This window comes from Cajanus cajan, chromosome 10, assembly GCF_000230855.2.
Source record: "Cajanus cajan strain Asha chromosome 10, NIPB_CcT2T_4, whole genome shotgun sequence".
NCBI classification, from domain to species: Eukaryota; Viridiplantae; Streptophyta; class Magnoliopsida; order Fabales; family Fabaceae; genus Cajanus; species Cajanus cajan.
This window is the reverse complement of record NC_138526.1, coordinates 26,268,682-26,290,122: the sequence shown is the minus strand read 5'-3', so window position 1 is coordinate 26,290,122 and position 21,441 is coordinate 26,268,682.

Here is a 21,441-nt window from a genome sequence, read left to right as displayed (position 1 = left end):
ATAGACATCTTACAACAAGAGGCAACTTACAACAATAAGCATCTTTCAACAATAGGCAACTTATACAACTTTAAACTACTTTTACATCAATAAACTACTTCAACTTATACATTTTAACTTATTCATAATTCAACAATAAACAACATAAAAATAACTTTGTTTTACAACGTATAACAACTTTAACAACGTATCACATATTACAACACATAACATATGAACAACTTAAGCTAACAACTACTCAATCCACACTCAACAACTTAATCAATCTACATTCTAGCTTCCGTCACCTGAAGATTGGCTCAGGCAGCCAAAAACTGGAAAAAAAGTAGAATTTCCCTTCGAAGCTCAACCCGGAACTTCAATCCACCCAAAGCAAGTTTTCTAATCTGAATTTCAAGAAACGACAGAAGACAATAGTTGTCTAGAGGAGAAAGGGAATTATATAGAGAAATTTGGGAGAGAAAGGAGCTCACAGACCTAAAGACCTTCTCTCTAAAACTTCTCTCTAAAAACTCTCATTCTCCTCACTGCCCATAACCCCTATTTATAGACATTCTGGAGTGGCCAAAATGGCCTGTACCGAAACCGGAACGGCCCGTTCTGCACCCCTTCATCATGTGCAAAAATCACATGCAGAACGGCCCGTTCTCAACAATGATTTATAGGTCAATTTAATAGCTTGGAACAGCTCGTTCCAAATTGGGAACGACCCGTTCTGGGCTACTAAATCACCTATATTAGTCTTTTTAAAATAACTTGCTACGTTACAATACCCCCCAACAAATAGGAATTTTCGTCACCAAAAATAGGCTTACCTGAAAAGAGGAATGGATACTGTTTCTTGAACTGACTCTCTACTTCCCAGGTTGCCTCACCAGTAGCTGCATCCCAAAGAATCTTCACCAAGCTGATGGACTTGCCACGAAGCTCCTTCAACTTGTGATCAATCACAGCTACTGGTCTTTTCTCATAGGTCAAGTTCTCTCTAACTTGCACCTCATCCATCTCTACCACGTGACTCGGGTCTTTGATGTACTTCCTCAACTGTGAAACATGAAACACATCATGCAGGTTGGACAAAACCGGAGGTAACGCCAGCTGATAAGCCACTAGACCTACAAGACGAAGGATCTGGTAAGGACCAATGAATCTCAGTGTGAGTTTCTTGGCCCTAACAGCCCTTCCCACTCTAGTAGTGGGTGTTACCCTAAGAAACACATGCTCTCCCTCCTCAAACTCTAGAGGTCTCCTCCTCCTATCAGCATAAGACTTTTGTCGACTCTGAGTAGCCCTCAACCTCTCCTGAATCTGTCTCACCATCTCAGTAGTCTGAAGAACTAACTCTGGACCAACCACTACTGACTCACCCTCCTGATACCAGCATAATGGAGTCTTGCACCTCCTACCATACAAAGCCTCAAAAGGTGTCATGCCAATACTTGAGTGATAACTGTTATTGTAGGTAAACTCTACCAATGGCAACACCTCCTCCCAGCTACCTAGATGATCCAACACACAAGCTCTCAAAAGATCCTCGAGTGACTGGATTGTCCTCTTCGACTGACCATCTGTCTATGGATAATAAGCGAAACTTAACCTCAACCTCCTCCCAAACGCCTGATGTAGAGTCTGCCAAAACCTAGAAGTAAACCTTGGATCTCTGTCAGAAATAATACTGGAAGGCACTCCATGCAACCATAGTATCTCTCTGATATACAATTGTGCAAGCCTCTCCAAGGACCACTCTTGTTGACAGGAAGAAAGTGGGCACACTTTGTCAAGCTATCAACAATCACCCAGATAGAGTCACTGTTCCTAGCTGTCCTAGGCAACCCAACCACAAAGTCCATAGTGACATTATCCCACTTCCACTCAGGAATATCCGTCAACTGCAAAACCCCTCCAGGTCTCTGATGCTCAATCTTCGCTTTCTAAAAAGTCAAACAAGCGGCCACAAACTTTGCTATCTCCTTCTTCATACCAGACCACCAGAAACTTTTCTTGATGTCCTGATACATCTTAGTCATACCAAGATGTATGCTAAGATGACTCATGTGTCCCTCCTCTAGAACAGCTCTCCTCAACTCTAAATCACAAGGTAAACAAATCCGATCTCTGAATCTCAGAATTCCATCTGTACCAAGCTCAAAACCGTTGCCCTCTCAGTACTAAGCAATCCCAAAATCCTCAACAACTCTGGGTCTTGTAACTATTTAGTTCCCACCTATTTCAAGAACTCATTAGTTATGGTGATCATACCACAACTAATGTGATCTTGAAAAACCTCCACCTCTAGTCTCAAATCTCTGAACTGCTCAATCAGCTCCAACTCCTTAATCATCATAGCCGACATGTGAATGGATTTCCTACTCAATGCATCTGCTACCACATTCGCCTTCCCAGGATGATACATCAACTGGAAATCGAAGTCCTTTAAGAATTCCATCCACCTCCTCTACCTCATATTCAACTCCCTCTAATCAAACAGGTATTTCAAACTCTTGTGATCACTAAATACACTGAATTTCGCACCATACAGATAGTGTCTCCACGACTTCAAGGCAAACACCACAGCTGCAAGCTCCAAATCATGAGTAGGATAATTTCTCTCATGGGTCTTAAGTTGCCTCGAAGCATATGCCACTACTCTCCCTCCTTGCATCAACACACATCCCAACCCCTAGTGAGAAGCATCACAAAACACATCAAAATGTTCACCAGTGTCAGGTAATACCAAAACTGGAGAAGTATTCAACCACCTCTTCAACTCCTGAAAACTCTGCTCACAAGCATCCGTCCACACAAAAGGCTGATCCTTCTGAGTCAGTTGAGTCAAAGGCATTACTATTCGAGAGAAACCCTCTATAAATCTTTGATAGTAACCTGCTAACCCAACAAAACTCCTAATCTCCGTAGCAGTCCTCGGACGCTCCCACTGAATCACAACCTCCACCTTGGCTGGATCTACTGCAATCCCGTCTGCTGATATCACATGCCCCAAAAATCTCACCTCGGACAACCAAAACTCACACTTGGACAGTTTGGCATACAACTGTTTCTCCCTCAACACCTCCAAAACTGACCTCAAATGCTCACGGTGATCCTCCAATGATCTAGAATACACCAAAATATCATCAATGAAGACCACCACAAATCTGTCCAAGAACGGTCTAAAAATCCTATTCATGTAATCCATGAACACTTCCGGAGCATTAGTGACACCAAAAGGCATCACCACATACTCATAGTGACCATACCTAGTCCTGAAAGCAGTCTTTGGTATGTCACTTTCCTTTACTCAGATTTGATGGTATCCGAATCTCAAATTAATCTTTGAAAATATCAAAGCTCCCCTTAGTTGATCCATCAAATCATTAATCCTCAGAAGTGGATACTTATTCTTTATCGTTAACTTATTTAATTACCGATAATCAACACACAAACGGGCCCCACCATCCTTCTTCTTTACTAATAATATCGGGGCACCCCAAGGAGAAACACTAGGCCTCACCACCTGTTTCTCTAACATATCCTCAATCCGTCTCTTCAGCTCTACCAACTCAGCTGGAGCCATTCTATAAGGAGCCACTGATACCGATCCTGCACCTGGTACCAGATCAATGCTAAACTCAAGATCATGCATAGGTGGCAATCCCGACACATCATCTGGAAACACCTCAGGAAATTCACTGATAATCTCAATCCCAGTGATAGCTCTCTCTGTCTCAATACTCAAAGCTGCAAACAACATGAAGCAATCAACTCCATCCCTCATCAACTACTCAGCCTGACCCGTTGATACCAACACTTCATCCTCTAACTGAGGAAACACCAACTCTCTCCGAGCACAATCTATAAGGATTTGATGGGCAGATAACCAATCCATTCCTAAGATTATGTCGATATCCACCATAGGCAATACAATCAGGTTCACTCGGAACCTCCTACCAAACACCTCTATCGGGCATCCCACACACATCTCCGACGTCACTACAGAAACCGAAGCTGGAGTAGACACAGACAAATCAACATGCAATGCAGATACCGACAAACCCAATCTCCCCACACAATCAACAGATATAAATGAATGTGTAGCACCAGAATCAAACAGGATAGAAACCTTTGTACCTACAGCTCTACCCTTCCCTTTCACCAAGTCTGGTGAAGTGGAAGCCTTTGCTCCTGTCAAAGCAAAAACTTATCCTGCTGCCCTAGGTCGCTCCACCCTCTGAGCACCTCCAGACTGACTTGCCCTAACTAGGCAATCCTTGGCCAGATGGCCAAACTTGCTACACCTAAAACACCTAGGCTGTGCAGAAGTGTAGTCTCTGACAATATGTGGCCCACCACACCGATAACATCTAACAGCTAGAGCTCCACTCCTAGCTCTCTTAGTGTCGCAACCCGAAAATTTCCGATCTCGCAACTAATGGTTTAGACATCCTTTTGAAAATCTCATCAATTAAGGAATGTCCGGACACCAGACTAATCCTTAATTAATGGTTTTGAAAATAGGTTCATGGAGTCGCCACCAATGTTTTACTCAAAACATTGGAAAAAGAAAAAGTTTTTTAAAGGTCCAATAATGGTCTTGATAACCAGAATTAGGTTCGGGGGTCGGTTACGTGTAGGGAAGGTATTAAGCACCCCTACAACGCCCTTAATCGGTACCCTGTGACGAAGTTAACATTATAAACAATAATAATATAAATATTAAATCCCCTTTTATTGATGATATTTACATGCTTGAAATTTAAATTAAACAATTAACTTTAAAATATCTACATGATTGCTTTTATTATAATAATATTTATTAAAGATAAGAAATAAAAGAGAGAGAAGAAGGTTGATTAAAATACCTCGTAGAAAGCCTTGCTAGATCTTCCAATATGGAAATTGTAGGTGCTTTTTGGCAACCTTTCACACTACACAAATGTCTCACAATACTCAAGAAATACAATAGGAGAGAGAGAGAAAAAAAGAGAGAAATTTCGAGCTCTAAAGAGTGCTGAACGAAATTTTTGAGGTCCTTTAGAAATGAGCCCAAGCTGCCTATTTATAGCCTTCAGAAGGGGTCCAAAACGGCTCGATCCGACATCAGAACGGCCTGTTCTGGATCTGGCCGTTATGTGTTAATTTAGTGTATTGGAACGGGTCGTTCTGAAATCGAAACGGCCCGTTCCAGAGGCGAGTTTAACACATAATTGCCATTCCGGAACGGCCAGTTCCAATTTACAAATTCAAGCCTTTTTTGTTATTTGGAACGGCCCGTTCCAAAATGTAAATTTTAGCCTTTTTAAAAGAGCCTGGAACGGCCCGTTCTGGTATTGGAACGGCCCGTTCCAGTATTGGATCTTTAGGTGTTTTTGTCACATTGGAACGACCCGTTCTGATATTGGAACGGCCCGTTTCGAGGTTCAGAACGGCCCGTTCCAATTTTGGAACAGCCTGTTCCGGGCTACTAAAACAACCTTATTTGGCCTTTAGGCCTTCTAATGTCCTATCTTGTTGTTTGCCTGCTTCGGGAGCTCCTTCCCTTCATGACAGAGGTCCATTTTCTTGTTTGTGTGCCCCCGGACGAAATTGGGTGTCTACACTCAGTAGACTTCCTCGTGGTAGAACCCCCTTATTGTTGGGGTCTGACATAAGGCTTCCTTTGAGAACCACCACTACTCTTGGACCCAACTGGCCCACCAACAGTCTTCGCCAGCTTGCCAATGCTCTCTAGCCGCTCTACAATGTTCGCCTTCTCTACCAAGGCTGGAAACTCTGTGAAGGCCATAGCCACCACAACCCTCCTCAGATCATACTTCAAGCCTTTAGCAAACTTCCTACACTTCCAAGCCTCAGAGGTGGCTTGGGTGTAGAAGCGTGCCAAATGCTCGAATCTCATGGCATACTCAGTCACTGACATCTCACCCTACTGTAATCTCATAAACTTTGCCTCCCGAGCATGCCTAACACTTTCTAGGAAATACTTCTCGAGGAAAACCCTCTTGAAGCACACCCAGTCCACAACCACTCCACGGTCAATCAGCATCTGGCTAGTACACCTCCACCAATGCTCTGCCTCCCCTATCAACATATACACTGCATACGCAAGCTTCCACTCCTCTGAACAACCCAAAACTGAGAATATCTTCTCTAACTGATGGAAGAGCATGGGCTAAAGGCCCAACCACTAGAGCTATGGCCAGAAAATTACATGAAGACTTGTCTGCTTCAGAGCTTAGTGGGCCCAATGGGCTTGGTGGGCCTAGGGTGCTTCTTACATGGACATTACTTGAATAAACACCATGTTTTATTGCATTACTTAGTATAGGAAGTTACTTTGATGTTTGGTCTTGTATTTTGACCATAGAATAGAGTTTTTGTATTTGGGCTTATTTTTGGGCTTCTTGAGCTTTGGGCTTTTGATACCCAATATTAGGCTCATTCTTCTTCTTGTAATTTTTCCTATTCATTGTATTTTCTTGACCATTGTATTTAGGTCATTAGATTAGGGTTTAAGGAGGATTTGTAGTCTAATTGGATTAGGTTAAACTAGGTTTAATTTAGGATGCATTTAAGTTACATTTTGAGTCACATGTTTGACGCCACCTTGGCTGAACATGTGTGACTCAAAATTAACCCTAAATGCATACTAAATCAAAGCCAAATGCACCTAGCTCTAAGTGTGACCGGTCACCACATGTGAGATAAGTTTTGAATTCAAATTTTTGAAATTTGAATTCAAAACTTGGCGTCACATGTGAGGCTTTCACATTAGGCGCCAAGTGCTTGATTCCGGATCCTTTTAAATACCTCCTTCACACCTTGTAAACTTTACTTTGAATATTCAGAAATTTGAGAGCCGTTGAGCCAAGTTTCTCCCTCAAAGTCACCATGAATTCTCTCTAGTTTTAGGAGTTCACCATTGTTCCTTCTCTTTGAAGTGAACAATCACTTGATCCTTTGTGCTTGGATGCTTCCCTCAAGGCTTAGGTCTAGTTCTTTCATTAGTTGTGTTCATTTGTGCCTACCTATATGTGATTTTTCTTTTACCTTATTGTGTTCATAATTTTCTATTAGTTCTAGCAAATTTCTTTAGAGTTAGGTTTCCATTGTGTACTTAAGTTTTCAAATCACTTTCCATTAAAAAATCTTAAGAAAATTTGTGTTACCTAAAATCTCAAGTGTTTAATCCTACTTCTAGTGCACTAACTTTGTGGATTCAAATTTTATATAAAAAAAAAAGAATTAAGAGTCTGAAAACAGAGAAAAAACAGAGCCTAAGTTGCAAAAGTTCAAAAGAAAAGAGTACAAAAAGAATTCAATACAAAAACCTAAAACTAGTGCACTAGTTTCCTTGTTTTCACTTGAATTTTGACCTAACTTGTAGTCTCGGTTTCTATAGCTTGGAGTCAAAGAAAAATTTGAAACAAAAGGCAAATACCTTCTCTGGAATCTTAATTTGAATTTAGAAAAAGAAAGAATAAAAAAAATTATATAAAGAAAATTAAAAGGAAAAAGCCGAGAGGTGTACAAGTTGAAAATCTACTTGATTCCTTGTTATTGTTTTGACTACTAATTGTTCTATGCTTATCCAATTGCTTTCAAATTTTTTTTGTTTTGTTCATCTACTCTAGTACCTATCTAGGAACCTTTCTAACTGAGTGCTAGCTTTTATTTGGAGTCTTAATTTTCAATTTTACTTGTTGAACCTCTTTGTGTCTTGTCATATACACCTATTACTCTTTACTTTTGGTATAAGCTTTCCAAATTGTGCTTTATTGCTTGTCTAGTTTTCTTTCATTAAATTTCCTGTGCTGGAAGTGGCCTCAAATCCTTGCTCAAGGATCAAGCATTGCTCAACAAAGAGTAGGAAAAGTTTGGACACTAAGACTACAAAAATTTGACCTAATTTAGTGACCTAGCTTTTCCTAAACTTCCTTCACTTGAGTGACCATTCCTTTCACCTTGTGAGGCAGCCACCATTAACCTCTTTGTTGTGTTTATTTTGCAGGTCCAGGAGCATCATATTTGAAGGATTAGTGGCGGATTAAACACTTGAATAAGTGTAGGAAATTTGAACATCAAAAATCCGTCACTAAAGCCACCTTTTAATTGCTTTCTCGGCTAGTTTACATTTTTGCCATAATCTCTTGTATTTTAAACCAATTTGTAAAGCTTGGAGGGAGTATTAAGAAGCTGGTCAGGTATATCTAACTCCTTGGTAGCCTACTCACGTGTAGTACTAGTGGAAGTGGCTTGGAAATTTCATATGTTTCAAGCTTCCACTTAGGGAACCCGACTAGTTACTTATCTTGCTTCCTTTAAGTTCCTTGTCTTTTAATTTCTTTATTTTGCTGCCTTGAAACGTCTAGAATTGTGTAGTTCTTAATTTTTCATGTTTAGCTTAGCTTTCAAAACAAACCAATTGTGAAAAAGCATTCAAAATTTTTATGAAAAGTTTTGGGGAATTGGAAGTACCACAAAGGAGTTTAGTGATTTCCACTTGAAAAGGCTTGGTTATTAAGTGGCTCTTTGTAGCTCACCTCCCTTGATAGTGCAATTTGTACACTTAGACTTCCAAGTGCTATTTTCATTCCTAGAAAATCCCAAAAACATTTTATACCTTTTTGCATAGCATACAAATTCTTATTGTTTAATCATGAGTCATCATTCTCCAAGTAGTAGTGACTTTGATACTCCTAAAAGTTTTAGAAAAATTGTCAAGGAGGTTGAAGCACTAAAAATTTGGAAGCATGAAGAGGTACTTCAAAAACAAAAAGAAAAAAATTGAAAGAGAAGTACAACTTCTTGCTTTAGAAGAAGAGATTCAAAAGATTAAGCAACAAGAAGCAAAACTTTTAAAAAAATTACATAAAAACAAAAGTCAAAAAAGTTCCTCAAAAGGTTCCACAAAGAGTTCCAATGACTCTCCTAGCCAAAATGAGGATAGCCTAAACCTTGATGCATATTACCAACCCTGTCCTAGAAGAGTTATTAAAGAACCCAAAGTGAGGGAATCAAGGGTTGATCTCCCTTACTTTCATGGAAAAGAAAATGTGGACGCTTACTTGGATTGGGAGATGAAAGTGGAGCAAATCTTCACTTGTCATCAAGTAGGTGAGGAAAGAAGAGTTCCTCTAGCCACCCTAGCTTTTCAAGGACAAGCCATGTATTGGTGGACATCCTTGGAAAGAGAGAGAAGACTTCACAATGATCCTCCCATCACTTATTGGAATGAATTGAGGAGTGCTGTGAGAAGAAGGCACATTCCTTCTTATTATAGTAGGGAGCTTATGGATAAGCTCCAAAGACTCCAACAAAAGAATATGAGTGTTGAGGAGTATAGGCAAAAGATGGAGTTGTATCTCATGAGGGCTGGGATAAGGGAGGAAGAAAGATTGACCATTGCTAGATTTCTAAGTGGTCTCAATTTTGACATAAGAGATAAGGTTGAGTTACTCCCTTATAGGGACCTTGATGATTTGGTCCAACTTTGTATAAGGGTGGAACAACAAAACTTGAGAAAAAGCTCTTTTAAAGGCAAAACTCAATCTAGCTCTTATGTTAGGAAAGACTACAAGAGGGAGGGTCAATATGATTCCTCTAAGAAATTTGGCAAAGGTCTTGAAAAAGAAAAAGAAAATGAAAAAGAGAAAAATAAAAATGTTGTCACTTCTAGTAGTAAGACTAGTGACATCAAATGCTTTAAATGTCTTGGGAGAGGCCACATAGCTTCTCAATGCCCAACTAAAAAGGTAATGATTTTGAGAGGGCAAGATGTTTATAGTAGTGTTGATGAATCTAGTTCCACTACTTCAAGTGATAGTGAATCAAGTGAGGAAGACCATCCAATTGAAAGTGCATATCCTTGTGATGGTCAACTTCTTATGATTAGAAGACTTCTAGGAAGCCAACCTCATGAGTCTCACCTTTCACAAAGAGAGAATATTTTCCACACAAGGTGTAAAATTTTTGATAATGCTTGTTCTCTCATTGTGGATAGTGGGTCTTGTTTCAATTGTTGTAGTACAAGGTTGGTGGAGAAGCTTGGTCTTACTATTATTCCCCATCCGAAACCATATCAAATTCATTGGATTAATGAAGATGGAGATATCAATGTTGATAAACAAGTGAAAGTCAAGTTCTCTATTGGTAACTATGAAGATCAAGTGGTTTGTGACATAGTTCCAATGGAGGCTTGCCATATTTTGTTGGGAAGGCCATGGCAATTTGACAAGAAAACCATGCACAATGGCCTTACCAATGAAATCACTTTCACTCATAAAGAGAAAAAATTTGTACTTCATCCTTTGTCTCCTTCACAAGTGATAGAGGATCAAGTACAAATGAAAAAGAAAAGAGAAGAAGAAAAAAAAAAACTTAATTAAAAAAAAAGAAGAGAAAAAGCATAAAGCTTCAAAGAAGAAGGAAGAGAAATCTCTTTCTATAGAAGGAATTCAACAAGAAACTTTAAAACAAACCCTAATTGTTGAAAAACCTTTTTACCTTCTTCTTTGTAGAGGTGTGCTTAAGTGTTATAATTTAAGCATTGAGCTTAGTTCTTTACCTCCTCAAGTTTCTCATTTATTAAAAGAATTTGATGATGTATTCCCTATTGATGGTCCAAAGAGCCTTCCTCCTTTTAGGGGTATAGAACATCAAATTGATTTTGTGCCTGGGGCTAGTCTACCCAATAGACCAGCCTATAGGACAAATCCTCAAGAAACTAAGGAGATAGAGAACCAAGTCCAAGAACTTTTGAATAAGGGGTGGGTGCAAAAGAGTTTGAGTCCCTGTGCTGTGCCTGTATTGTTAGTGCCCAAGAAAGATGGAAAATGGAGAATGTGTTGTGATTGTAGGGCCATTAACAATATCACAATCAAGTACAGGCACCCAATCCCTAGACTTGATGATATGCTTGATGAATTACATGGTGCTTCTATATTTTCTAAAATTGATCTTAAAAGTGGTTATCACCAAATAAGAATTAAAAAGGGTGATGAGTGGAAAACTGCTTTTAAGACCAAATTTGGATTGTATGAGTGGCTAGTTATGCCTTTTGGTTTAACTAATGCACCAAGTACATTCATGAGGCTTATGAATCATGTCTTAAGAGAGTGTATAGGAAAATTTGTTGTTGTTTATTTTGATGACATCTTAATCTATAGTAGGTCTCAAGGTGATCATGTAGGACATCTTAGAGAAGTTATGATGATCCTTAGGGAAAACCAATTATTTGCAAATCTTGAAAAATGTACTTTTCGTGTGGATCATGTGGTTTTCCTAGGGTTCATTGTAAGCAAAAATGGGGTTCAAGTGGACCCCGAGAAAATCAAAGTCATTCAAGAGTGGCCCAAGCCTAAAAATGTTAGTGAAGTTAGGAGTTTTCATGGACTAGCAAGTTTTTATAGAAGATTTGTGCCTAACTTCTCTAGCATTGCTTCACCCTTGAATGAGCTAGTCAAAAAAGATATTTTATTTGATTGGACTTCAAAGCATGACCAAGCATTTCAACTTCTTAAGGATCAACTTACTAATGCACCCATTTTAGCTCTACCAAATTTTGAAAAGACTTTTGAGCTAGAATGTGATGCATCAGGAGTTGGCATAGGAGTTGTATTATTGCAAGGAGGACACCCCATTGCATATTTTAGTGAAAAACTAAAAGGTGCCTCCCTCAATTATCCTACCTATGACAAGGAGTTGTATGCATTGGTTAGAGCCTTACAAACTTGGGAACACTACCTTGTGTCCAAAGAGTTTGTCATTCATAGTGACCATGAGTCACTTAAATATTTAAGAGGTCAAGGTAAGTTAAATAAGAGGCATGCCAAATGGTTAGAGTTCCTTGAATAATTTCCATATATCATTAAATTCAAGAAAGAAAAATCAAATGTTGTAGCTGATGCTTTATCTAGAAGACATACTTTGCTTGTGTCTCTAAGTACTCAAATTCTTGGATTTGATAATATTAGGGAGTTGTATGAGGAAGATCTTGAGTTTGGTGATAATTATAAAAAATTCCAACAAAAATCTTTTGATGGTTTCTATATGGTTGAGAGTATTTGTACAAAGAATGAAGGTTATGTATACCCCAAGGATCCATTAGGAAACTATTAATTAAAGAGAGTCATGAAGGTGGGCTTATGGGGCACTTTGGTGTTGATAAAACCCTTAGTTTGCTAAAAGAAAAATTTTATTGGCCCCATATGCGAAAGGATGTCCAAAGGCATTGTTTTAGATGTTTGGCTTGTTTACAAGCTAAGTCTAAAGTAATGCCTCATGGAACATACACACCTTTGCCTGTTGCTTCTTCCCCTTGGGTAGATATTAGCATGGATTTTGTGCTAGGTTTACCTAGAACCCAAAGGGGAATGGATTCTATCTTTGTGGTAGTGGACCGTTTCAGTAAAATGGCTCATTTCATTCCATGCCACAAAGTAGATGATGCAAGCAACATTGCAAAACTCTTCTTTAGAGATGTGGTTAAACTCCATGGGCTTCCTAGGACTATAGTTTCAGATAGAGATACAAAGTTCCTAAGCCACTTTTGGCGTGTTTTGTGGGAAAGACTAGGAACCAAACTCCTCTTTTCAACTACTTGTCATCCTCAAACAGATGGCCAAACTGAAGTAGTTAATAGATCTCTATCTACTATGCTTAGGGCAGTCCTAAAGGGTAATCACAAATCTTGGGATGAGTTTTTGCCTCACATTGAATTTGCCTACAATAGGGTAGTTCACAAAACTACCAATATTTCTCCTTTTGAGGCTGTGTATGGGTTTAATCCTTTAACTCCTTTGGACTTGATACCTCTTCCTAATGTTGAACATTTCATTCATAAGCAAGGGGCTTCAAGGGCTGATTTTGTTAAGAAACTTCATGAAAGGATTAAAACTCATATTCAAAATCAAAATGAGAAATATGCAAAACAAGGAAGTAAAGGCAAGAAGTCTATGATCTTCGAGGAAGGTGATTGGGTTTGGCTTCACTTAAGAAAAGAATGTTTTCCAAATCAAAGGAAGTCCAAACTCAGTCCTAGAGGAGATGGTCGCTTTCAGGTCTTACAGCGTATCAATGATAACGCCTACAGACTTGATTTACCCTCTGATTATGGAGTCAGCACTACTTTTAATGTTAGTGATCTTCAACCTTTTGTAGGTGCTAGTGATGATGAGGAAGAGTCTTCAAATTCGAGGACGAATCCTACTCAAGAGGGAGGGAATGATGGAAGAGCATGGGCTAAAGGCCCAACCACTAGAGCTATGGCCAGGAAATTACATGAAGACTTGTCTACTTCAGAGCCTAGTGGGCCCAATGGGCTTGGTGGGCCTAGGGTGCTTCTTACATGGACATTACTTGAATAAACACCATGTTTTATTGCATTACTTAGTATAGGAAGTTACTTTGATGTTTGGTCTTGTATTTTGACCATAGAATAGGGTTTTTGTATTTGGGCTTATTTTTGGGCTTCTTGAGCTTTGGGCTTTTGACACCCAATATTAGGCTCATTCTTCTTCTTGTAATTTTTCCTATTCATTGTATTTTCTTGACCATTGTATTTAGGTCATTAGATTAGGGTTTAAGGAGGATTTGTAGTCTAATTGGATTAGGTTAAACTAGGTTTAATTTAGGATGCATTTAAGTTACATTTTGAGTCACATGTTTGACGCCACCTTGGCTGAACATGTGTGACTCAAAATTAACCCTAAATGCATACTAAATCAAAGCCAAATGCACCTAGCTCTAAGTGTGACCGGTCACCACATGTGAGCTAAGTTTTGAATTCAAATTTTTGAAATTTGAATTCAAAACTTGGCGCCACATGTGAGGCTTTCACATTAGGCGCCAAGTGCTTGATTCCGGATCCTTTTAAATACCTCCTTCACACCTTGTAAACTTTACTTTGAATATTCAGAAATTTGAGAGCCATTGAGCCAAGTTTCTCCCTCAAAGTCACCGTGAATTCTCTCTAGTTTTAGGAGTTCACCATCATTGTTCCTTCTCTTTGAAGTGAACAATCACTTGATCCTTTGTGCTTGGATGTTTCCCTCAAGGCTTAGGTCTAGTTCTTCCGTGCATTTCTCATCCTTCAAGTGTTATTTCATTTGGATTTCAAGTCTCCTTTGAAGAAGATCCGGCCTAGGCAATTCCAAGGAGAAGCACATCCTTCACTTCTCCTAGTGTTGCCATCACCAACTCGCAAATCCAGTGGTCAGCCACCTCCAGATCTGCATCACCCCTGAACTAAGGAGGACTACACTTCCTGATGGAAGGTGGCTTAGTTCCATGCACGCCCTTGATCTTGGTTCAACAAGGAGACTCCAAAATGGTGGAAGAATGGTGGTGATGTTGGCGGAAGCACAAAAGAGGATGGTTTGCTCAAGGTTGTTTCATCCAAGTGTAGGATGAAACCTATGTAGGGTTTTGCTCTCTTAGGGTGGAGATGGGAGGAGGTTAGCCAAAGGCAACCTAGAAACTAGGGAAGAGTGGGTGTTTAGGGTGGTGGTGGTCACGCTCAAGGGGAGGAAGGTGTTTGGTGGGGGTGTTGCTCCTTTTGGCTAGCTCACTTCACTAAGGAGGGTGAAGGCCAACCAAGGAAGGCCAAGCTCAACTCACTCATGGTGGTTAGGGAGGAGGAGAAAGGAAGGGCCGTGGAGTTCCTAGAGACTATGGAAGAGAAGTTGAGGCAAAAATGCACACTCAAATTCAATATGATCCAAAGTATGTACAAGGTGATAGGCTAGGGTATAAATAGGAGTGCTAGCATCTAGGGTTTCATTTGGTGTTGCATTGGCCGAAATTCATCAAGCCAAATGCATACTAAATGAGATGCAAATTAACCCTAGATGCTACTTGGTGGCCAAGTTTGGCATCTAAGGGTTTAGGTTGGCTACAACAAGGTGCATGATAAGTCTATGCACCTTGGCCCTCCAATTGGGCCTAAGCCTACCTAACACCAAAAATGTCCAAACAATTCCACTAAGTGTGCGTCACCCTCCTAATGGACACGCCTAGCCCAAATTGAAATTAACCTAAGCATCTAAACACCCCAAAATACAAGGGCAAAATGGGAAATACAAAGAAATAAACCCTAGGACTAAAATACCCCAAAATACAAGGGTAAAATTGGAATAAACTAAATAAATCCTACACTACTCAAAATTAGTCATAGCATTGGACCATGTGATGGGTTTCACATGAAGTACCATGGATGGTCCTCCATCATACCCTCCTTCTTGAGAAGGATTTGACCACAAATCTTCAAGTTCTTCCATTCCATTGATCCTTCAAAAGAAGTGAAACCACAATTAGGGGAGTAAAATATTAAAACTTAACTATGCAATCCTTAAGTACATAATTTGTTGAATGAAGGTGCTTAGGGCAAAAGGGAAGAGCCAAAGAGGCATCACCATTTAAAATTTATTGACCCATGCAATTCATTCACCAAATCATCTAACTTAGGATTGGGTGCCTTTTATTCAATGATGGCTTTTAAAAAGGTGCTCATCCTCCATTGCCATCTTTCTTTGGCACCAAAGAAAAGAGGATGGCACAAGGGTTAAGGTTCACTTGAACCTAGCCCTTTTTCTTCAAAGGAAAAATTCTTTTTATCTTTTCTTTTCTTTTTGTTTTTGTTTTTGCTTTTCTCTTCATCATCTTTCTTAGCCTTTAGTTTGAGTTGGTCCTCATTCACTTGAGAGGGTGATAGAGGACACCACACAAACTTCTTACCTAAGTGTTGGAAACTTATTTTATTGGTGAGGCCATTATGGATTATGTGCTTGTCAAATTGCCATGGCCTCCCAAGCAAGACATGACTAACCTCTAATGGCACTATGTCACACAAAACATTTTCTTTATAGTTGCCAATAGAGATTGGTATGCTTGCTTGTTGGTTGACTACAACACCTCTTTCTTCATTGATCCATTGCATTTTGTAAGGTTTAGGATGAGGTTTTGTAGTTAAGGCTAGCTTATCAACCAATCTAGTACTACAACAATTAGAAGTAGACCCACTATCGACAATGAGAGAACAAGTACTTTCTAAGACCTTGCATTTTGTTTGAAACAAGTTCTCTCGTTGTGATTGGTCAATTTCACTAGATTGATTGTTAAGGAGCCTTCTAACCAACAATAAGTCTCCTTCACAAGGTAAAATTTCTTCCGCGGAGTCTATGGCTTCTCCTTCACTACTAGAGGAAGAAGAAGTAGCTTCATCAAGGCTACTATAGTGGTCTTGGGCTTTTAAAACCATAGTTTTCTTTGTAGGACATTGGGAAGCAATATGTCCTCTTCCAAGACACTTGAAGCACTTGATTTCACTTGACTTAGACTCTTTGGAAGGTGCTTTAAAAGATGATTTTTCTTTTTCTTTTTCTTTTTCTTTTTCTTCCTTGGGATAAGGTAGGGAAGAGTGGCCCTCCTTCTTAAAACTCTTGGAATAAGAGGGAGTGGAGTCTTTTTGAAAAGGTTTTCTTGTAAGTTGATGCTCCACTCTTGAACAAAGTTGAACAAGTTCATTCAAATCCTTATAAGGTAGAAGTTCAACTTTGTCTCTTATCTCAAGATTAAGACCACTTTGAAATCTAGAGATTGTGGTCCTCTCTTCCTCCCTAATCCCAGCCCTCATCATTAGCAACTCCATAGATTGCCTATATTCTTCCACACTAGAGGACCCTTGTTTCAATCTTTGAAGCTTATCCATAAGCTCTCGGTCATAGTATGGAGGAATATGCCTCCTTCTTAAGGCACTACGGAGCTCATTCCAATATTGGATTGGGGGCTCATGATTTATTCTCCTTTCTTTTTCTAAGGAGGTCCACCAATACATAGCATGCCCTTGGAAGCTAAGGGTTGCTAAAGAAACCTTCCTATCTTCACTTATTCCATGGCAAGAGAAAAGTTGCTCAACTTTCATTTCCCAATCTAAATAATTTTCAACATTATCCTTGCCATGAAATGGGGGAAGATTGATGTTAGGTTCCCTATTGGAGGACTCCCTATTTCTATGATGTCTTGGGGGCCTTTGATAGTAATCATCATTGTGATGACTACTAAAGAAGATATCACTTGGAGGTTGGGTATGATGCCCTTCCTCCTCATGAGCACTTGCATACATGTGCCCCTTTCCTCTTGAGGGTTGAGGAGAAGTGACTTTTGGTCTTGAACCACTAGCCTCTCCTCCCACAACTAATCTTTCTAGCAATCTTTTTATTTCTTCATTATTTCTTTCTTGCTCTTTTTCTTTTCTTCTAATTTCTTCCTCTCTTTTTATATTTTCTTCCTCCTTTCTTCTTAGGTAATCTTTCAATTGCCTAAGCTCATCCCTAACACTAGACCTAGAACTATGTGAATTATGACCATGTACACTAGAATGCTCACTCATCTTTGATCAAAAAGGTTTTCACAAAATTTTCACAAAGAGTTAAAAAGGTTTTCACAAAGATTGAGTGATAAAAAGGTTTTCACAAAAAGTTTTTAAAGGTGCAAGATAAGTAGAAAAGGCCTAAGTATACAAATTGAACCTTCAAGGGGAGGTGGACTACAAAGAATCACTTAATAACCAAGCCCTTTTCAAGTAAAAATCACTAAGCCCTTTTTACCTTTCTTACAAAAACAATTTTGACACTACTAAGTGTGTGTGTGCACGCACCCCTAGTAGGCAAAAGAATTAAGCCTTCTAAACGTTATGGAAGCAAAAGTAAAAATCCTAGACAATTATACTAGTAAAGCTATAAAGCATGCAATGGAAAGCAATTTAGAACATACACTAGTCGAGGTCCTAGTGAAGGTTTTCAAATCACCTTCTCTACACGCTCTATAACCCAAGTTGAAGAGGTTTAAAATGGCCAAAATTCAAACCAAAGGGAAGAAATGAATGGCCTAAAACAAAGGGCCGAAAGTAAGTAAAACAATGTAAACAAGAAAAACAAGTCTTCAAACTCCTCCTCTTGTGGTTCCTTCACAATGAACACACGTGTTAGCACCTCTCCCAAGTGTTTACTCTCCTTTTGGTTTAGTGAAAACCCTTCCAAAGGCTAGGTTGGGTTTTGGTTCACTCCTCCACTCAATCCACCAAAGGATTGCTACTTTGCTAGATAGGTGCTTCACCTACAATCAATGAAAACCAACCAAGAGCAAGAGTTCCAAAAAGATAAAACTGAAAAGGCACAATTAGGAAAGCTAAACTCAAAGAGAATTGATGGAGACAAACAAAAGAGGTCAAAAGAAAGACAAGCAAAAAAAAATTAAGACTCAATCAATAAAGGATAGCACTCAAAAGAATAAACCTAGAATGGCACTAGAATGGGTTTGTGTTTAAGTTTCACTTGCTTAAGTCTTTTAATGTTTTCGGTCCAGCCAAGGTATAAGTCCCAAAAATATGTCCAAATTGTCAAATGTCCAACTCCAAATGCAAAGGGAATGGTCCAAGTCCACAAGTCTAGCAACAAGTCCTTTTTGTCCAATATTTTTTTTTTTTTTGTTCTTGTTCTTTTTTTGGTCACGGCAATTGGCTTTTAAAATGTCCTTGGGTCCAAATTTTTTTTTTAAATTTTCAGCCCAATTTGTTGCTTAGGTTTTGCACTTGTGGTGGCACAAAATTTAGGTCAAATTCTTAGGAGAAGGAGACAAAGACAAGTGGCTTTTTCTTAGAGGTTTATAGGGAATATTTTTGAGTGGAAATGGTTTTGTACTATTAGGTCAAGTTGTTTAGCACAAAAAGTCCAGCACACCTCTTAGATTCTTTTAGGGTTCTTGGCAAACAAGAAATCAACTTAAACAAGTGAAAATGCAAGGGTAAGGTGGGCGGTTTTTTAGCATGTGCAAGAAGTTCACACATGGAAAATCATGGCAACATATAGAACATGCTAGAAGCTAATAGCATGCATGAATGACCTAGATAGTATTCTATATGGCACGCCCACTTAAGATGTATGCATCATGGTATTTTTCATGTTTTCATGCAAGGTGTTTGGGCACATACAAGGATATAATGGAAGACAAAATATAGGAGGTAAAAATGACAAAACTATAGGTAGATTCCAAAAACAAAATGCATGAACATGTGATACTCAACCTATCATGGAATATGACAACCCTAAAAACAAGGAAACCTAAAGCATCAAGGAAGGTTCAAGGAAGCAAAATATGAACCAAAACACAAAGAAAATATTCGGTCACTAGGAGAAGGAGAAGAAATGACCGAATCAAAAGAGAGAACTAAGAAGACTCAAAGAAAGACAAGGAAAGGAAACGTTTACCCTTGAAGAACCAGGCTCTGATACCACTTGATGGAAGGTGGCTTAGTTCCATGCACGCCCTTGATCTTGGTTCAACAAGGAGACTCCAAAATGGTGGAAGAATGGTGGTGATGTTGGCGGAAGCACAAAAGAGGATGGTTTGCTCAAGGTTGTTTCATCCAAGTGTAGGATGAAACCTATGTAGGGTTTTGCTCTCTTAGGGTGGAGATGGGAGGAGGTTAGCCAAAGGCAACCTAGAAACTAGGGAAGAGTGGGTGTTTAGGGTGGTGGTGGTCACGCTCAAGGGGAGGAAGGTGTTTGGTGGGGGTGTTGCTCCTTTTGGCTAGCTCACTTCACTAAGGAGGGTGAAGGCCAACCAAGGAAGGCCAAGCTCAACTCACTCATGGTGGTTAGGGAGGAGGAGAAAGGAAGGGCCGTGGAGTTCCTAGAGACTATGGAAGAGAAGTTGAGGCAAAAATGCACACTCAAATTCAATATGATCCAAAGTATGTACAAGGTGATAGGCTAGGGTATAAATAGGAGTGCTAGCATCTAGGGTTTCATTTGGTGTTGCATTGGCCGAAATTCATCAAGCCAAATGCATACTAAATGAGATGCAAATTAACCCTAGATGCTACTTGGTGGCCAAGTTTGGCATCTAAGGGTTTAGGTTGGCTACAACAAGGTGCATGATAAGTCTATGCACCTTGGCCCTCCAATTGGGCCTAAGCCTACCTAACACCAAAAATGTCCAAACAATTCCACTAAGTGTGCGTCACCCTCCTAATGGACACGCCTAGCCCAAATTGAAATTAACCTAAGCATCTAAACACCCCAAAATACAAGGGCAAAATGGGAAATACAAAGAAATAAACCCTAGGACTAAAATACCCCAAAATACAAGGGTAAAATTGGAATAAACTAAATAAATCCTACACTACTCAAAATTAGTCATAGCATTGGACCATGTGATGGGTTTCACATGAAGTACCATGGATGGTCCTCCATCACTTCCTGAACTCAGCCAGATCCTTGCTCATATGAGACCCAGTAGGTCCTACTGCAGCTCTCTCTGCATCTGCCCTAGCAAAATGTGTAGTCTGCTGCTGCATCGCCATGGCCATCATCTCCATGGCCCTAGCTATTTGATCATACTGGGGTCTCGCCATACTACAAGAATTCAAACATTCTTCTAGTAATATAATACCTCCACAAATCACCAAAGACTAACACATATCAGAGATATGACACAACAGAAACCTAGAAGGATCACTCCCCACAGAGTATCCAAAGGACTTGACCGGCTCTGATACCATAAAAGTGTAACGACCCGCCGTGGTCCCTACACTTAGTGGAATTGCACTCAGAATTTGTGAACTAAGATAAATAATAAAATTGGATAACTCATAAATACAAAAACATGAAAAAAAAATATATATACGAATAATTAAGTTTTTAAGTATTAGTATTTATACAGTTATCCAAAACTATTATCTCCTAGTGTCGGTCAAGCGCAAAACTGATAGAAAAAAATGGCACAATCCAAGAGGGGGGTGAATTGGATTCAATGACCCTTTAAAAATTTATCAGAGTATTTTGGATCTTAATTTCAATCAAAACTTTTCTATAACAGAATTTCCAAATGAAGCTCTTCCAAAGACTTGTTATGAGAAATATGAATGCAATATGCTCACTTGATTACAACATAATGAGGTTCAACAATAATGTTCAATTATAGATTTAAACCATCAAGATTCACATACACTTGTTAATCAAGTTTTATCTTCTTTAAAGTTCACCCAAGAAATTACACAAAGTAAAAGATAAGGTTGAAGAAGATTGCACAAGTCTTTTATACTGGTTCAGCCACTCCACATGTGACCTACATCCAGTACTTAATCAACACCTGATTAAGATTTGTTCCACTATCTTTAATCAAGAAGGTTTACAAGCAAACACACATGCATATACTTTTATACTAAAGATAACCACTTTCTTGACCCCAAGAAAGCACCCCTTGTAGAACCCACTACAAGAAACCTTATTACTTGAAAAACCCTTCTCAAGATTTTCCACAAAGATTCACAAAGAATAAAAGGAACGAATTCACCTGGAATTCTTGAACAAATCTTTATCTTCCCCTTTCAAGAATATGATGATGATGATCTTCTACCAAAGCTTTTCACAAATGTTTTCACTCTTG